The following is a 12,641-nucleotide window of genomic DNA, read 5'->3' as shown; positions in this document are numbered from 1 at the left end:
TGCGCGCACCTCGCGAAATAGACAAGGGATGCGTACGCATGATGTGCGCGTACGCATCGCAGTCCGCACATGATTTCTTTAATGAAACTCGTGCTAGGCAATTTTGAAGGGTTTCTGGACCTATTTGGAGCTGGAGTTTTGGCAGGAAAACACTCAAAAGGACCAGGGATTGAAGGATTGGGGGGAATTCATACACACACACACATTAGGCTAGTTTAGTTTAGTTTTAGAGAGAGAAGCTCTCACTTCTCTCTAGAATTAGGATTAGGATTAGGTTTAGTTCTTAGATCTAGGTTTCAATTCATGCTTTCTTCTACTTCTTCTTCTTAATTTCTTGTTGTTACATTTATCATTCCTCCATTGTTGTCTTTACTTTCTCCCATTTTGTTTGTAGATCTACTTTTTGTTCATTCTTTTTTTTTTAATGCAATTTGAGGTAATTCATAATAATTGTGTTCCTTTTGATTATTGTTATTGATTTCTTACAATAATTGTTGTTAGAATTTATGGTTGTTATCCATTTACTATGCTTTTCCTTAATACCTTCCAAGTGTTTGATGAAATGCTTGGTTGGATTTTAGTGTAGATTTTATTCCTCTTGGCTTTGGTAGAGTAATTAGTGACGCTTGAGTTATCTAATTCCTTTGTTGATTGATAATTAGAAGTTGCTAATTGATTTGGATACCACTAAAGCTAGTCTTTCCCTTGGGAGTTAGCTAGGACTTGTGGAATCAAGTTGATTCATCCACTTGACTTTCCTCCATGGTTAGAGGTTAACTAAGTGGTAGCAATAGAAAATTTGTGATCACAATTAAGGAAGATAACTAGGATAGGACTTCTAGTTCTCATATCTAGCCAAGAGCTTTGTTAGTTGTTAGTTTATTTTCTTTGCCATTTATACTTCTTGTCCAAAATCGCAGAAAAACCCCAAACATACTCCATAACCAATAACAAGAACACTTTATTGTAATTACTAGGGAGAACAACCCGAGGTTCAATACTTCGGTTTATAAATTTAGGGGTTTGTTACTTGTGACAAACACAATTTTTGTATGAAGGGACTATTGTTGGTTTAGAAACTATATTGCAACGAGAATTCATTTGTGAAATTCTAGACCACATAAAAGTCATATCATCATGGGTCTTATCAATGGGCTGCGAGAGGGAACCTTTAGCCACTCCATATCAAAAAAGCATCCAACATCTCTAAACGAGGTGCAAGAGCGGGCATAAAAGTATATTAACATAATTTTCGACTTGGAGAAACCTCAAAACCTGGATTCTCCTACCCCTCTCGGGACAAGTATAAAGAGTCCAAGAAAAAAGAAGATCAACCTGATAAACCCCATTTTTTGGGTTTATCTTATGCTTGATTTAGGAGATTTAATGACCTTTTACCCACATTTATTCAATGAAATAGTATGGTTTCATGATTGTCTCCTAATTTGTGCTTAAGTGTAAAAACATGCTTTCTAGGCCCTTAATTGTTAATTTTAATCCACATTTGATTCGACTAGATGCCTTGATTTGTTTGCTAGTGATTTCAGGTTGAAAAGGCTAGGAATGGATCAAAGGAGTGAAAAGGAAAGCATGCAAAGTGGAGAATACATGGAAAAAGCCGAAAAATTGGTTGCACCCATCCACGCGCATGCGCACTAGATGCGCACGCGTGGATCGCGAAACTTCAAGGGACGCGCACGCGTGCTGTACACGTACACGTCGATGGCCACACGTGATTTTTTAAATAGAAAATGTGACCAACGAATTCTGAGAGCTGTGGGGCCCAGTTTACAACCAACTTTGGCGCCAAAATGCATAAAAGGACCAAGGATTGAAGGGAAATTATTATTCACATTTTTTCTCATTCACACACATTAGGATTAGTTTAGAGTTAGTTTTAGAAGAGAAGCTCTCACTTCTCTCTAGGATTAGGTTTAGGTCAATAATCTTAGATCTAGGTTTCAAATCATGCTTTCATCTTCTTCTACTCTTCGATTCCTTGTTGTTACATTCATCATTCTTCTATTCTTTTGTTGTAATTTCTTCTATTTTATTACCATGCTTTGTTGTAGATCTACTCTTGTTCCTTCTATTTTCTTTCAATTCAATTTGAGGTAATTCATAATAATTGTGTTTCTTTTGATTGTTGTTGTTAATTCCTTCCAATTGAGTAGTGTAGATTTACTTTTCTTGCAATTTACTATGCTTTCCTTTTATGCCTTCCATGCATTTGATGAAATGCTTGGTTGGATTATAGTGTAGATTTTATTCCTCTTGGCCTAGGTAGAATAATTAGTGACTCTTGAGTTATCTAATACCTTGGTTGATTGATAATCAGAAGTTGCTAGTTTATTTGAATGCCTCTAAAGCTAGTCTTTCCTTAGGAGTAGATTAGGACTTGAGGAATCAAATTGATTCATCCACCTGACTTTTCTCCATGGTTAGAGGTTAACTAAGTGGGAGCATTGGACAATTGTGGTCACAATTGAGGAGGATAACTAGGATAGGACTTCCAATTCTCATGCCTTACCAAGAGCTTTGTTAGTTGTTAGTTTATTTCCTTTGCCATTTACATTTCATGTCTCTTATCCCAAAACCCCCAAAACATACCTCATAACCAATAACAAGACACTTTATCGCAATTCCTAGGGAGAACGACCCGAGGTTTAAATACTTCGGTTAATAGATTTTAGGGGTTTGTACTTGTGACAAACAAATTTTTGTATGAAAAGATTATTGATTGGTTTAGAAACTATAATTGCAACGAGAATTCAATTGTGAAATTCTAAACCATCAATTTTCCATTCATCAAAATGGCGTCGTTGCCATAGAATTGGAATGGTGTTGTGTTATTGGTTATTGTATATATGTGAATATTGTGAATATGTTTGCCTTTGTTTCTTTGTTAGTTCTTGCTAGTTTTAGGATTTAATTTTCTTGCTTCTTATTTGATTTTGTTTTCATTTTATCTTGCTATCATGAATTCTCACTTTGGCTATGAGTTTGGTTCTAACTATATTGTAGGAAATGAGGGCTACAATGAAGATGTGTATCAAGGATGGGACAATCAAAGGTGGGAGGAGCCATATGCATATGATCAATCTTATTGGCAACAACCTCTACCAATACACTATGAACAAGAGCCATTCTATGATGCACACCACTCAACTGGCTATGGTAAATCTCCTTGTGACTTTCAAGAACCACCAGCATATGCCTACGAATCATATCCTCAACATGAACCTCAACCATACTGGTGCACGAAATTGTGATCTCCAGGCTCGAACAAATCCTGGTAATGGCTCCAAAGCTTGGTGCTCTGATCTTAATTCATAATTGTTACAACTTCGATACAACTAACCAGCAAGTGCACTGGGTCATCCAAGTAATACCTTACGTGAGTAAGGGTCGAATCCCACGGAGATTGTTGGTATGAAGCAAGCTATGGTCACCTTGTAAATCTCAGTCAGGCAGATATACAGTGACAATGGTGTTTTCGAATATTATATAATAAAATAGGGATAGAGATACTTATGTAAATCATTGGTAGGAATTTCAGATAAGCGAATGGAGATGCTTTTCGTTCCTCTGAACCTCTGCTTTCCTGCTATCTTCATCCAATCTGTCTTACTCCTTTCCATGGCTGGCTGTATGCAAGGGCATCACCGTTGTCAGTGGCTACATCCCCTCCTCTCAGTGAATAATATGCTCACGCACCCTGTCACGGCACGGCTATTCATTTGTCGGTTCTCGATCATGCTGGAATAGGATTCACCCTCCTTTTGCGTCTGTCACTAACGCCCAACAATCGCGAGTTTGAAGCTCGTCACAGTCATTCAATCATTGAATCCTACTCAGAATACCACAGACAAGGTTTAGACCTTCCGGATTCTCTTGAATGCCGCCATCATTCTAGCTTACGCCACGAAGATTCTGGTTAGGAGATCTAAGAGATACTCATTCTAGCTTAATTCATGTAGAACAGAAGTGTTTGTCAGGCACGCGTTCATAAGGGGGAAGGATGATGAGCGTCACACATAATCATCACCTTCATCACGTTCTTGGGTGCGAATGGATATCTTAGAAGAGAAATAAGAAGAATTGAATAGAAAACAGTAGTACTTTGCATTAATCTTTGAGGAACAGCAGAGCTCCACACCTTAATCTATGGAGTGTAGAAACTCTACCGTTGAAAATACATAAGTGAAGGTCCAGGCATGGCCGAGATGGCCAGCCCCCTAAACGAGATCAATAGTCTCCTAAGATGAACAATGGAATAAAACTGAGACCAAAGATGCCTAATACAATAGTAAGAGGTCCTATTTATAATAAACTAGTCACTAGGGTTTACATGAGTAAGTATTTGATGTATAAATCCACTTCCGGGGCCCACTTGGTGTGTGTTTGGGCTGAGCCTGAGTGTAGCACGTGCAGAGGCCATTTGTGGAGTTGAACGCCAAGTTCTGTGCCAGTTTGGGCGTTCAACTCTGGTTTTGGATCCTTTTCTGGCGCTGGACGCCAGATTTGGGCAGAAGGCTGGCGTTGAACGCCAGTTTACATCGTCCATTCTTGGCCAAAATATGGACTATTATATATTGCTGGAAAGCCCTGGATGTCTACTTTCCAACGCAATTGGAAGCGCGCCATTTCGAGTTCTGTAGCTCCAGAAAAGCCACTTTGAGTGCAGGGAGGTCAGAATCCAACAGCATCAGCAGTCCTTTTTCAACCTCTGAATTTGATTTCTACTCAAGTCCCTCAATTTCAGCCAGAAAATACCTGAAATCACAGAAAAACACACAATCTCATAGTAAAGTCCAGAAATGTGAATTTAACATAAAAACTAATGAAAACATCCCTAAAAGTAACTAGATCCTACTAAAAACATACTAAAAACAATGCCAAAAAGCGTATAAATTATCCGCTCATCACAACACCAAACTTAAATTGTTGCTTGTCCCCAAGCAACTGAAAATCAAATAGGATAAAAAGAAGGGAATATACTATAAATTCCAAACTATCAATGAAACATAGCTCCAATCATATGAGCGGGACTTATAGCTTTTTGCCTCTTGAATAGTTTTGGCATCTCACTTTATCCATTGAGGTTCAGAATGATTGGCATCTATAGGAACTTCAGATTTCGAATAGTGTTATTGACTCTCCTAGTTCAGTATGATGATTCTTGAACACAGCTTCTTTATGAGTCTTGGCCGTGGCCCTAAGCACTTTGTTTTCCAGTATTACCACCGGATACATAAATGCCACAGACACATAATTGGGTGAACCTTTTCAGATTGTGACTCAGCTTTGCTAGAGTCCCCAACTAGAGGTGTCCAGGGTTCTTAAGCACACTCTTCTTTTGCTTTGGACCTTGATTTTAACCGCTCAGTCTCAAGTTTTCACTTGACACCTACACGCCACAAGCATATGGTTAGGGACAGCTTGGTTTAGCCGCTTAGACCAGGATTTTATTCCTTTAGTCCACTGATGCTCAAAGCCTTGGGATCCTTTTTATTTGCCCTTGCCTTTTGGTTTTAAGGGTTATTGGCTTTTTCTGCTTGCTTTTTCTTTTCCTTTCTATTTTTTTTCTATTCTTTTTTTTTCGCCTATTTTTTCTTTTTTTTCTTCTTTTTTTTTTTTTTTTTTTGCAAGCTTTGTTCTTTGCTGCTTTTTCTTGCTTCAAGAATCATTTTTATGATTTTTCAGATTATCAAATAACATGTCTTCCTAGTCATCATTCTTTCAAGAGCCAACATATTTAACATTCTCAAACAACAACTTCAAAAGACATATGCACTGTTCAAGCATACATTCAGAAAACAAGAAGCATTATCACCACATCAATATAATTAAACTAAGTTCAAGGATAAATTCGAAACTCATGTACTTCTTGTTCTTTTGAATTAAAACATTTTTCATTTAAGAGAGGTGATGGATTCATAGGACATTCATATCTTTAAGACAAAGTTACTAACTACTAATGATCATGTAGTGAAGACACAAACATAGATAGGCACATAACATAGAAAACGAAAAACAGAAGAAAGAAGAACAAGGAATGAATCCACCTTAGTGATGGTGGCGTTTCTTTCTTGAGGAACCAATGATGTCCTTGAGCTCTTCTATGTCTCTTCCTTGTCTTTGTTGCTCCTCCCTCATTGCCTTTTGATCTTCTCTTATTTCATGCAGCATGATGGAGTGCTCTTGATGTTCCACCCTTAGTTGTCCCATATTGGAACTCAATTCTTCTAGGGAGGTGTTGATGTGCTCCCAATAGTTTTGTGGAGGAAAGTGCATTTGAGGCATTTCCGGAATCTCATGGTGATGAGCTTCTTGTGCCTCTTGAGCTCCATGACTGGGCTCTCTTGCTTGCTCCATCTTTTTCTTAGTGATGGGCTTTTCCTCTTTAATGAGGATATCTCCCTCTATGTCAATCCCAGCTGAATTGCATAGGTGGCAAATGAGGTGAGGGAAGGCTAACCTTGCCATAGTGGAGGACTTGTCAGCCACCTTGTAGAGTTCTTGAGGTATAATCTCATGAACTTCCACCTCTTCTCCAATCATGATGCTATGGATCATGATGGCCCGGTCTATAGTAACTTCAGACCGGTTGCTAGTGGGAATGATTGAGCATTGAATAAGCTCCAACCATCCTCTAGCTATAGGCTTGAGGTCCAATCTTCTTAGTTGAACCGGCTTGCCTTTGGAGTCAATCTTCCATTGAGCTCCTTCTACACATATGTCCATAAGGACTTGGTCCAACCTTTGATCAAAGTTGACTCTCCTTGTGTAGGGGCGTGCGTTCTCTTCCATGTATGGCAAGTTGAACGCCAACCTCACATTATCCGAACTAAAATCTAAGTATTTCCCCCGAACCATTGTAACATAGTTCTTTGGATCCGGGTTCTTACTTTGATCATGGTTCTTGGTGATCCATGCATTGGCATAGAACTCTTGAACCATTAGGATGCCGACTTGTTGGATGGGGTTTGTTAGAACTTCCCAACCTCTTCTTTGAATTTCATGTCGGATCTCCGGATACTCATTTCTTTTGAGTTTAAAAGGGACCTCAGGGATCACCTTTTTCTTGGCCACAACATCATAGAAGTGGTCTTGATGGGCTTTGGAGATGAACCTTTCCATCTCCCATGACTCGGATGTGGAAGCTTTTGTCTTCCCTTTCCCTCTTCTAGAGGATTCTCCGGTCTTAGATGCCATCAATGGTAATGGAAAAACAAAAAAGCTATGCTTTTACCACACCAAACTTAGAATATTGCTCGCCCTCGAGCAATAAACAAAAGGATAGATGAAGAAGAAGAAGAAATGGAGGAGAGGGAGAGGGTGATGTGGTTCGGCCAAGAAGGGTATAGAGGGGTTGTGTTGTGTGAATTTGATGAAGAATGAGGGGCTTTATATAGGGAAGGGAAGGGGGGGAAGGTTTCGGCCATATGGGTGGGTTTGGGTGGGAAATTGGTTTTGAATTTTGAAGGTAGGTGGAGTTTATGAGGTAGGTTTATTGGGAAGAGTGGGTGGATGTGAGTGGTGAAGGTTTAGTGGGGGAGAGAGATTGATGTGATTGGTGAGGGGTTTTTAGGGAAGAGTGTTTATGGGGTTGTGTGAAAGAGAGTGGTGAGAAGAAGTGAGTGGAGGTAGGTGGGGATCTTGTGGGGTCCACAGATCCTGAGTGGATCCTGTGGGGTCCACAGATCCTGAGGTGTCAAGGCATTTACATCCCTGCACCATTAGGCATGTAAAAATGCCTTTGTACCCAACTCTGGGCGTTCAGCGCCAGGTTGGTGGCCATTTTGGGCGTTCAACGCCCATCTGTGTGCCATTTCTGGCGTTGAACGCCAGAACCATGCCTGTTCTGGCGTTCAGCGCCCAGAAGCTGCCCATTTTGGGCGTTCAGCGCCAGAACCATGCTCTGTTCTGGCGCTGAACGCCAGACAGATGCTCCTCCAGGGTGTGATTTTTCTTCTGCTATTTTTGATTCCGTTTTCAATTTTTCTATTTATTTTGTGACTCCACATGATCATGACCCAAAGAAAACATGAAACACAATAAAAATAAGAATTAGATAAACATTGGGTTGCCTCCCAACAAGCGCTTCTTTAATGTCAATAGCTTGACAGTGGGCTCTCATGGAGCCTCACAGATGTGCAGAGCTTTGTTGAGACTCTCCAACACCAAACTTAGAGTTTGGATATGGGAGTTCAACACCAAACTTAGAGTTTGGTTGTGGCCTCCCAACACCAAACTTAGAGTTTGACTGTGGGGGCTCTGGTTGACTCTGCTTTGAGAGAAGCTTTTCAAGCTTCCTCTCCATGGTTGCAGAGGGAGATCCTTGAGTTTTGAATACAAGGGAGTTCTCATTCCATTGAAGGACTATTTCACCTCTGTCAACATCAATCACAGCTCTTGCTGTGGCCAGGAAAGGTCTTCCTAGGATGATGGATTCATCCTCTTCCTTTCCAGTATCCAGGACTATGAAATCAGTAGGTATGTAAAGGCCCTCAACCTTTACTAATACATCTTCTACTTGTCCATAAGCCTGTTTTCTTGAGCTGTCTGCCATCTATAGTGAGATTTTAGCAGCTTGCACCCCATAGATTCCCAGTTTCTCTATTACAGAGAGGGGCATGAGGTTTATTCCTGAACCAAGGTCACATAGAGCCTTAAAGATCATGGTGCCTATGGTACAGGGTATTATGAACTTTCCAGGATCCTGTCTCTTCTGAGGTAATGTCAGTTGATCCAGATCACTTAGTTCATTGATGAACAAGGGAGGTTCAACTTCCCAAGCATCAATGCCAAACAATTTGGCATTCAGCTTCATGATTGCACCAAGAAACTTGGCAGTTTGCTCTTCAGTGACATCCTCATTCTCTTCAGAAGAGGAATACTCATCAGAGCTCATGAAGGGCATAAGGAGGTTCAATGGAAGCTCTATGGTCTCTAGATGAGCCTCAGAGTCCTTTGATTCCCCAGAGGGAAGCTCCTTATTGATCACTGGACGTCCCAGGAGGTCTTCCTCCTTGGGATTCACGTCCTCTCCTTTCCTTATAGGTTCGGCCATGGCGCTTATGTCAATGGCCTTGCACTCTCCTTTTGGGTTCTCTTCTGTATTGCTTGGGAGAGTACTAGGAGGGATTTCAGTGATCCTTTTACTCAGCTGGCCCACTTGTGCTTCCAAATTTCTAATGGAAGACCTTGTTTCATTCATGAAACTTACAGTGGCCTTAGATAGATCAGAGACTGGATTTGCTAAATTAGAAGAGTTTTGTCCAGAGTTCTCTGTCTGTTGCTGAGTTGATGATGGAAAAGGCTTGCTATTGCTAAACCTGTTTCTTCCACCATTATTAAAGCCTTGTTGGGGCTTTTGATCCTTCCATGAGAAATTTGGATGATTTCTCCATGTTGAGTTATAGGTGTTTCCATAAGGTTCACCTAAGTAATTTACCTCTGCTCTTGCAGGGTTCTCAGGATCATAGGCTTCTTCTTCAGAAGATGCCTCTTGAGTACTGTTGGATGCAGCTTGCATTCCATTCAGACTCTGAGAGATCATATTGACTTGCTGAGTCAATATTTTATTCTGAGCCAATATGGCATTCAGAGTATCAACTTCAAGAACTCCCCTCTTCATAGGCGTCCCATTACTCACAGGATTCCTTTCAGAGGTGTACATGAACTGGTTATTAGCAACCATGTCAATGAGTTCTTGAGCTTCTGCAGGTGTTTTCTTTAGGTGAATGGATCCACCTGCAGAAGTGTCCAGTGACATCTTTGATAGCTCAGATAAACCATCATAGAATATATCCAGGATGGTCCATTCTGAAAGCATGTCAGAAGGACACTTTTTGGTCAACTGTTTGTATCTTTCCCAAGCTTCATAGAGAGATTCACCTTCTTTCTGTCTGAAGGTTTGAACATCAGCTCTAAGCTTGCTCAGCTTTTGAGGAGGAAAGTACTTGGCTAAGAAAGCCGTGACCAGCTTATCCCAAGAGTTCAGGCTGTCTTTAGGTTGAGAATCCAACCATAATCTAGCTCTGTCTCTTACAGCAAAAGGGAAAAGCATGAGCCTGTAGACTTCAGGATCTACTCCATTAGTCTTAACAGTATCACATATCTGCAAGAATTCAGTTAAGAACTGAAAAGGATCTTCAGATGGAAGTCCATGAAACTTGCAGTTCTGCTGCATCAGAGAAACTAATTGAGGTTTCAGCTCAAAGTTGTTTGCTCCAATGGCAGGAATGGAGATGCTTCTTCCATGTAAATTGGAATTAGGTGCAGTAAAGTCACCAAGCATCCTCCTTTCATTATTATTATTTTCGGCTGCCATCTCCTTTTCTTGTTCGAAAATTTCTGAAAGGTTATCTCTGAATTGTTGTATTTTAGCTTCTCTTAATTTTCTCTTCAGAGTCCTTTCAGGTTCTGGATCTGCTTCCACAAGAATGTTCTTATCCTTGCTCCTGCTCATATGACAAGGAAGAATGGCCAGAAAAATGATAATAATAATAGAGATCCTTTATACCACAGTATAGGGATCCCTTTGTGAGTGGAAGAGAAGGGGGAGACAAAGAATGTGATGTAAAGGAAGAAATGTAACTGTACGATTGGAAGAGATGTGAGATGAGATGTTAGGATATGAATGAATAAATAGAATAGAATGAGAGAGAAGGAGGGAATTTTCGAAAATTATTTTTAAAAAGGAGTTAGTGATTTTTGAAAATGGTTTTTGAAAAATTGTTAGTAATTTTCGAAAATTAAGTTTTAAAAATTAAAATAATTAATAAATTAAAAAGAAATTTTGAAAAAGGGGAGAGATATTTTCGAAAAATGAGAGAGAGAGAGTTAGTTAGGTGGTTTTGAAAAAGTTACGAAACAAACAAAAAGTTAGTTAGTTAGTTGAAACAAATTTTGAAAAGATAAGAAGTTAGGAAGTTAGAAAAGATATTTTGAAAAGATATTTTTAAAAAAGATAAGATAAGAAGATTTTTTTGAAAAGATATGATTGAAGTTAGTTTTGAAAAAGATTTGATTTTTAAAATCTCAATTAATGACTTGATTCATAAGAAATCACAAGATATGATTCTAGAATTTAAAGTTTGAATCTTTCTTAACAAGTAAGTAACAAACTTCAAATTTTTGACTCAAAACATTAATTGATTATTTTATTTTCGAAAATTTGTTATAAAAATAAGAAAAAGATTTTTGAAAAATATTTTTGGAATTTTCGAAAATAATTAAGAATTTTGAAAAAGATTTGATTTTTGAAAAAGATTTTGAAAAAGATAAGATTTTCAAATTGAAAATTTGATTTGACTCATGAAAAACAATTTGATTTTAAAAATTTTTGAAAAAGTCAATCCAAATTTTTCGAATTTGATGAGAGAAAAAGGGAAAGATATTTTTTTGATTTTTGAAATTTTTATGAAAAACATGAAAATTATGCAATGCATGAAATTTTTAGATCAAAACAATGAATGCATGCAAGGATGCTATGAATGTCAAGATGAACACCAAGAACACTATGAATGTCATGATGAACATCAAGAACATATTTTTGAAAAATTTTTAATGCAAAGAAAACATGCAAGACACCAAACTTAGAATTCTTTAATGCTTAGGCACTAAGAATTCAAAAATGCATATGATAAACATGAAAAGACACAAAACAAAAAATCATCAAGATCAAACAAGAAGACTTACCAAGAACAACTTGAAGATCATGAAGAACACTATGAATGCATGATATTTTCGAAAAAAATGCAAGATGCTTATGCAAGTGACACCAAACTTATAATGTGACTCATGACTCAAACAAGAAACAGAAAATATTTTTGATTTTTATGATATTCTAATTTTTTTTTGGATTTTTATTTATATTTTTCGAAAATTTAAAAGAAAAAATAAGGATTCCACAATTTTTAATATGAATTCCAGGAATCTTGCCATGTTAGTCTAAACCTTCAGTCCAGGAATTAGACATGGCTCACTAGCCAGCCAAGCTTTCAAAGAAAGCTCCAGTCCAAAACACTAGACATGGCCAATGGCCAGCCAAGCTTCAGCAGGTAGATCAGGAACAGTAGCAGGTGGATTAGCTCCAACTAGCTTGCTCTTGATAACAAATTGCAAGCCTCAGTCCAAAAGAATTTAGACATGGCTTTACAGCCAGCCAGGCTTCACATGCTTCATGAAACACTAGAATTCATTCTTAAAAATCTTGAATAAAATTTTTGAAAACATTTTTATTTTTATTTTTCGAAAACAGGTGAAAAGATTTTGAAAATATTTTTGAAAAATTTTTGAAAATAAAACAAAAAGAAAATTACCTAATCTGAGCGACAAGATGAACCGTCAGTTGTCCAAACACGAACAATCCCCGGCAACGGCGCCAAAAACTTGGTGCACGAAATTGTGATCTCCAGGCTCGAACAAATCTTGGTAATGGCTCCAAAGCTTGGTGCTCTGATCTTAATTCATAATTGTCACAACTTCGATACAACTAACCAGCAAGTGCACTGGGTCGTCCAAGTAATACCTTATGTGAGTAAGGGTCGAATCCCACAGAGATTGTTGGTATGAAGCAAGCTATGGTCACCTTGTAAATCTCAGTCAGGCAGATATACAGTGACAATGGT

General features: G+C 38.5%; 1 non-coding gene across 1 annotated transcript; it reads left to right on the top strand.

The window, feature by feature from the left end:
* The first annotated feature begins 9,835 nt into the window (after window positions 1-9,835).
* LOC148553444 (small nucleolar RNA R71) lies at window positions 9,836-9,943 on the top strand. Its single transcript, XR_015893817.1, has one exon. It is a non-coding gene; the product is annotated as a small nucleolar RNA R71 (small nucleolar RNA).
* The last annotated feature ends 2,698 nt before the right edge of the window (window positions 9,944-12,641 follow it).

This window comes from Arachis ipaensis, chromosome B7 (genome assembly GCF_059453495.1).
Source record: "Arachis ipaensis isolate K30076 ecotype BB chromosome B7, ASM5945349v1, whole genome shotgun sequence".
NCBI classification, from domain to species: Eukaryota; Viridiplantae; Streptophyta; class Magnoliopsida; order Fabales; family Fabaceae; genus Arachis; species Arachis ipaensis.
Note: the sequence above shows the minus strand (reverse complement) of the source record. Positions and strands in the feature narration are given on the sequence as shown.